Source organism: Halyomorpha halys, unplaced genomic scaffold (genome assembly GCF_000696795.3).
Source record: "Halyomorpha halys isolate HHAL.00 unplaced genomic scaffold, Hhal_1.1 Scaffold18.1, whole genome shotgun sequence".
NCBI classification, from domain to species: domain Eukaryota; kingdom Metazoa; phylum Arthropoda; class Insecta; order Hemiptera; family Pentatomidae; genus Halyomorpha; species Halyomorpha halys.
In genome coordinates, this window is record NW_027114407.1 from 367,378 (window position 1) to 374,970 (window position 7,593).

Genomic DNA, 7,593 nt, shown 5'->3' on the forward strand with positions numbered 1-7,593 from the left:
TTTTGTAGCAAAAATCAAGTCATATGTATGTCTTTAAAAGATTTAATCAAATATAATTAAAATAATATAATATCTATTTACAGTTAACTCGAACTTAAAAAAAAAAAGTCTAAAAATCCTCAAAGGACTAAAACACATTTCCTACTTCATACTTCATTAATTATTGTTTCTTAAGATTTATTTATACACAATATCTTCATTGTACGTTATTTATTTATATAAAAGAAACATGGAAAATATTGCTTATTGTTTTAAATTCAATGGCTTTTAAAATCTTCTAGGATGGTTTGTTTTGAGTTTGGGAGATATCTGATATTTTTTTCTGTATAAAAAGTTTCTCTCACTCATTCAACCTAAAAATGCTATTTGTGAGATGAAAGATAAATATGTGAAAAACTATTGAAAACTACTATTTTTGGATGTACAATAATTATGATGATAAGCTTCTTTAATCAAAAGGCAATAAATGCAGTTTTAATGTTTATTAACAATAATTAATTTATAAGAAGCATATAAATTTATTATTTATGTTCTTTATAATTTAAATATTGGAGCAGGTGACTCAGTGATAAGTCACACTAACTCCAAGGATTCGAGATCAAATCCGGCCGAGGCAGATGATTACTTTCTGTGTCACTGTAGTCGTGAGTTAGCCCTGTGGGTTTGGGACCCCTCAGGGGTACACCCAGCCTCAGGTAGTGAGTAACCTTAATTGAGTAAAAATCATGCGGTCGAATGTGATTCTGACCAGATCATCTCCTTGCACTGCCATTGGGTTAGTAACAGTACTTCCTTACAAAATATTGCACCCATGACGCTCCACGGGTTATAGTTGTACATATTTCATTATTTTAATAATTTAGATATAGAATAAGAATATATAATTATTAACATTTTCTCGAAATATATCATAATTATTAATCATTCACAATACTGATGACTAAATTTATATAACAAACTAGATTTCAGGGTGATACTATTAAACTAATTTTAACGTTTAATAATTTGGGAATGGGTTAGATAATGGTTGGATTATCTAAATTGGGAATGGGTCTGAAACTTGGTCTTAAATGTATCATTTTTTAGCTGTTGATGTTAATGGCTGTATATAATCAATTTATCAAAACAAAGACATAATTTATTGGTTTGGAGATAAAGATTATGTATTGTTTATTTCAATGCCTTGTACAGTTGGTTCATCAATAAGCATGTTTCCATTTCACAAGAGTCCAAAAATATCTCTCCTTTTCCTTGGAAATTTACTTCTATTACTAACTGAAAACACAATTAAAATCACGTATCAAAGCTGAACGAAGAACCGGTTAGATATGATTCTTACGGGCTATATAAAGCTATTATTTAAACCCTATTTTTCTCTAGAACAGGTATTAAATGCATGGATATGATACACAATTTATTATAAATGCATCATACCTTCTGATGAGATATTCATTTCTCCATTTACATCTGACGAAATAATCTTTAAAAAACGACTCATTAAAGTTTGTATTTGAAAATAATATTTAATTTCTGCTACGATATTAAGGACTGAGACTATCATGATTCATCTTGCACGTATTAGAAAAAAAATCAGTACCACTACAACCTATGAACAGTCAGGGGTGCAGTACATTGTAAGGCAGTACTGTTATAAACAGTTGTGCAAGGAGGTGATTTGTCCCAGATCAAGCTTAACCATCAGAACTTTTCCCTGATTAAGAATACCCACTTTATAGAGACAGGGTGTGCACCAGAAATGCTCCTAAACCCACAGGGTTGACTCACGGCTAAACTAACAGAATAAATAATTAGCTCCCACAGTTGAACTCAGTCTCAGGAGACAGTTACACAGAGGCTTACCAATGAGTTACCCGCTCCCACATCCTGCACGTATGTAAACATGAAATATCTAAAAAAAAATTTATTTTTAGGGATGTTGGAATTTGACTTTTTGGCCAGCTGAATTAGACTTTGAGTCCAGCAGATTTTGTCCACTGTGTGTCACTGCAAAAGATGGCTATATTTTATGGTGATAAAAAGAAAGTAATGATTAACAATGTGCCAATTAAAATTTTATTTATTATTATACATATGTAATGTAGGTCATGTTAGGACATCATTCGCTTATAAACTTCTCAAGGCTGGATATTTGCTTCAAATAGTTAAAATTTAGAATTTAAGAGAAAAAACAAAAATGGTAAGTTCCTACGATGACTTGAGTAAGTGGATGAGGAAGCCAAAATACCTGATATTAAAAAAGTTTATTTAATGAACTATGATACACTTTTATTTTTGTTTATCGTAAATGTATTTGACACATTTGAACCCGGCCATGTGTCTGTCACAGCAAACCTCCTACATTTTTTAAATAATTTTTATCCCGATTATCAGGAATGAAGTTCTATTTTATTGCAATGTAGTTCAAATTAAAATAAGTATATAAAACACATAAACGAATTCTTCAAGATGTGCAATTTTTTATTTTTTTATTTTTAAATTCATCTTTAAACTTGAGTTGTTTTTGTGTTTAACGATGAAAAATAAAGGCATCATGAAGCGTAACGTCATTGGCTGTTAAGTGTTATCGATCAAGATATAATAGAGATGTAGACCGAGAGATAAGAGGGCTAATAACTAGTTGGCAACCCGGGGAGTTAGTCTTATAGGGGCGTCATTCACACTTCTCGCTTTGTCGTGTCTGCTCTGAGCTGTTGTACTCTTTCAGAAGCCAGAGGAGGCTCACTGTAGGTAGTGTTGTATCTATCATCTATTTCACACACCTACTTAATAACTCATTTTCGCACGAACGGTTCTCAAAGAGTCCATTGTAACGTTCTCAAATAGTGCTTCCAGTCCTCAAGACTAAAACGACATGAGAGAGTTCTAAAATTCCGATTACTGCATCTTGAAAAAACATTTCAAACTTACAATTTTTTAAAGAAACCTGACTTCCATGACTATAAGCTTAAACAAACGTAGGAATATACAGACTCAGAAGTATAATACACCTATTATAAATCAGATAAAATAAAAAAAAAAATGCAATTTTTTGCAGCGACTAATTTAGATAAGTAAAAAATAATACGTAATTAATTAAAACTTATGAGATTAATGAAACATTGGATTGTCTGAAAGGTGGCCTTGAATATATCAATTTTTAGCAGTTAATTTTACTGGCAGTAAGTTAGAAATGAAACGATCTGAAGAGAACAGAAGTATAATAAATTCATCAGAACAAGGATATAAATTATTGGTTTAGAGATCAAGATTATGAATTATTTGTTTTAATGCCTTGTACAGTTGATCCATCGATAAACAAGTTTTCATTTCACACAAGTCCAAAAAAAGTCTCACATTTTTTGGTAGAAATTGACCATAATAATAAAAATAATTATAATAAAAACATGAAAACACAATTGAAATCCCGTATTTATCAAAGCTTATCATTTTTAATAATTTGTTTACTTATCTTTGTTTACAGGCATAAAACGTTTTGGTAATCAACGCCTATGGTTTATTAAAATTATATAATTTTTGAATAAATTTGGTGTATATTATTAAAAAATAATGTACTTATATACAGGTAATATATACATACTCTCACATTCACATACACGTATAATTATAATAATATTCTTTTTTTATTTTGGGTTTGATCCCGTTAGATTAATATACAGGCGTAAAATTAGGTTTTAAAGCCTTAGAGTAAAGTACAAAATAAAAATGAAATTATAAAACATCATAAAATATAATAAAAGAGTGAATTCGGAAAGATAAAAATGAACCACAATAATTAACAAAGTATATAAAATAAATATAGAACAAATCAATTAAAACTATATGTCATGTCATAAAACATAAGATGACTAACTTCTGATAATAAATAAAAGGAGAAAAAAAATCAAATACAATTCAACTAATAAATGGAAAGGTATATATATATGCACATAAATATACAAAAATTTCAATTAATTCAAATAAAATTTGAAAAAGTGCTATAATTCAGACTGGAGGCGTTGTTCTTTTAAAAATTTAAACACCAATGTGACTAAAGCTTCCTTTATAAAATAAATAATTTAATTTCTATCCATTTTAGTCTCAACACATTTTATTTTTCTTATAAGTCCGACGTTTCGGCCGGATCTTCAGGGACAATCTTAATACACTTTTGGAATTATATAATTTAAAAACTCTAACTCCATGCAGGGTATTCTGCCCAGGTCAAAACAACAATTTCTAATTAGTCAATATTCACATTAAAACCAAAATTAAAATCATTTATCACAGTCACTATTTGTTAAAACCTTATCACAACAATCCTTCCTTCTCAATGATTGATTTAGATAAATTTGGGGTCAGTAGTATTTTGTTTATTGTTAGTAAATAGTGACGGCATTCTTTAAAATGTCCAAATATGAGTTAAAAAAAAAAGTTTATCCAGTTTTGATAAATTTAACCATATATAATTTGATTTATAAATATTTTTTTCGAAATAACCAACCAACAAAGTGAGTTAACTTTAATTTACTATATCACTGTATTAGATAATGGTAAAACCTTTGATTAATATTTAGTAAGACAAGCTTTGGCTCCTAAAACACATTGAAGATGCTGTGGTATTCTATTAATATATTTTTGCGTCAATGAAGAAGAAATTTCGCCCCACTCCTAGGTAATAACTCTGTAAATTATAAAAATTATAAAGATTACGTTTTCTGACTCGATCCTTGAGATACTTCTATAGTTACTCTATAACAGTGGTTCCCAACCTTCTTTTGGTGGCAGAACCTTTTTTAGTAAGTAAGTGTATTATCATTTATTACTAATTGAGTGTGAAATGCTATCTTTTCAGCAAAAGATAAGAAAGGCTGGGATAAGTTGGAGAAAAAAATAAAGTACGAAGTTATAAAAATATTTGAATTTTTAAAAAAACATTTTAAGTATTTTTACGTTTTTTACTTAAACATCTTGTACTTAAAGTGTTTCAGTCAAATTTTACATGTTTATATGGAACTCAAAAGAATTGTTTTGATATCGGGTTATTTCCTTTCGGAATCCAGGTTATTGCACAATGCATAAGTTCTTCAAGGGAGTGTCGTCTGCGAATGCCGCTTAAAATTATGAGGAAGTAACTTTGTTTTTGTGAATTGACAGCTATGTGCTGATGGGATGGATAAGGCCAGACATTTATATCGGCCATTTAACTAATTTAGTACACAAAAATATTTACTTTTATAATTATGAGAGATAGTTGACCGTGGATGATAAATGAGGAGAAGATGGTTGGGGGTGCGGTCAATGAAACACAAATAAGTATGACTAACTTATTTTAATGTGCCGACGTTTCGGCTAGAGTTTCTAGCCTTCTTCAGGGCTAAAAACAAAACAAGATAACAACCATAAGATAATAACCACAGTAAGTATAGAAATATAAAAAAATAAAAAATAAAATATAAACAAAATAATTTTACACAAACAATGAATAGTTTTACAAGATAGAATTAATAAAATTAAGTGATGAGAGAAGCGGGAAATAAAATGTAGACATAGGTAATTGAAAAAGTGGGTACAATAACTTAATTAAGCAAATGAAATAAAATTAAAGTTATATAATGTAAAGAAGTATGAACATATTAGTTATTATTAATTTGAAATTTAAATATGGAAAGAAAATGAAAATTGAGAGGAAGAAAATATATGTAACAATAATAGATGATAAAGAAGCAAATTATAAGTATAGTGTACAAAACTTATAACGTGGGCAGGAAAAAGGATAAAAGTGGAGTAAATAAGGGGAAAGAGTAAAATAAGATAAAAGTAAAATAATCATCACTTAATTTTATTAATTCTATCTTGTAAAACTATTCATTGTTTGTGTAAAATTATTTTGTTTATATTTTCTTTTTTATTTTTTTATATTTCTATACTTACTGTGGTTATTATCTTATGGTTGTTATCTTGTTTTTTTTTAGCCCTGAAGAAGGCTAGAAACTCTAGCCGAAACGTCGGCACATTAAAATAAGTTAGTCATACTTATTTGTGTTTCATTGACTGCACCCCCAACCATCTTCTCCTCATTTACTTTTATATCTGATAATGTATAATTAAATTAGAAGTTTTTTTTTCGATTGGCTCTACAGACCTCCTATCCCTTGGTCTATAGCTTTCCAGTTTGCTCTATTCTTTTTTTTTTTTTTTTGCGACAGAATCGACAAAGATGCGAAAGAGCATCTTCTAAGAGGATGGCCAAAATTAGCTATAGTCGAAACTAATAGCTAAAACTAATGTCATGGATACTATATTTATTTATCAATGGTTCATTAATGAATAAGGGTCGTATCCATGATAATTTTAGGTATTAGTATGACCTTTAGCTAATTTTTACGCCACTTCATACTTCAAGCCACATGTCCTAACCTGGATATTATATATCCAATATCACGAGATATTGAGTAACCAGTCACTGTAAGCAGTTCACTGTTAGTTCTCCTCCCTGTGTTAAGGCTCCTAGATAGGTCCTGTAATTGTACGGACTTTCTTCAAATCATCAAATCTCTCGAACCTACATTCTAGGGTACCTGTTGGAGCACATGCATCGCAACTATATATCAGGGCTGGCTTTATCAATTAAATTTTAAACTAGAAGAATGTGTATATAATTAAAAATATCCTATATCTACTTATTTTTGTGATGTATTTGTTCAGACCTTCACTTCTTTGTAGGGTATTATAAATTTTTGTTAACTTTTGTCAGTACTACGGAACTAACTCAGGAATTTACAATGGGGTGAGGTGATACAGAATTTTGTTTACGGGTTCTGATAGTGAATTAGATCTCACGCCAAAATCATGTGGAGCATTTTTTTTTTTTTTACACGCCCTTAAGGTGAAATTTGGCAAAAAAAAATAAATACAATTAAAAAACAAAACAATTGTTTTAACATTTGCTGATAAAAGGTGCGTAGAATCGAGAAAATAAAAATTGTTTTAGAACTTCAGAATGCCTTCAACAAAATGATTATAGCGAGAAATATTTGTTAATATACTTATTCATTTTGCAATAGTTCATACAATAGTTTAAATTAAGCTATCTAAGCTCACTGAAGTAACTAAAGCTACTTACTTATTAAACGTTCCCCAAGTTGTGCCACCTGTAAGAGACAGGCACTCGAGGGTTAAGATAGACCTGGCGTTTTTTTTATACGGCAGCAGTTGCCGATAGGCACTGGATATGTGTTATTGTTTCGCAGGTTTTAACTGTCTTTCTTTGTAAAGATTTTTTTTTTTAATATCTTTATTGAAATTTACAACTGTATATTACATAATACATTTAGGAAATATGATCTTAGTTAAATTGGAGTGTTACAGGCGTGTAGAAAAACTACCCATTGCTAGCACTCTAATGACATTTTACATTAGTTGGTCTCGTAGCCATCTTCTTTTCTAGCGCTTTGGAGGATTGTCAGGAATGGAAGATGATGCAAGGTTAGAAACTAGAGGGTTTGAGTGGTTAGAGAGTTTATAATGGAAGGAGTGATATCTGGTTCGGGCTAGATCGGTTACATAGGGGACATGAAGGTTTTTATGTATGAT

At 29.8% G+C, this 7,593-nt stretch overlaps 1 protein-coding gene across 2 annotated transcripts in view; it reads left to right on the plus strand.

Moving 5' to 3' along the window:
* The window catches only part of LOC106680793 (galectin-8), a gene marked incomplete at its 3' end in the record, with an annotated part of 48,450 nt that overhangs the window by 3,899 nt on the left and 36,958 nt on the right, over window positions 1-7,593 (plus strand). Inside the window, 1 exon segment of one of the 2 annotated variants that reach the window (XM_067051606.1) lies at window positions 1,932-2,043. 2 annotated transcript variants of the gene reach the window in all.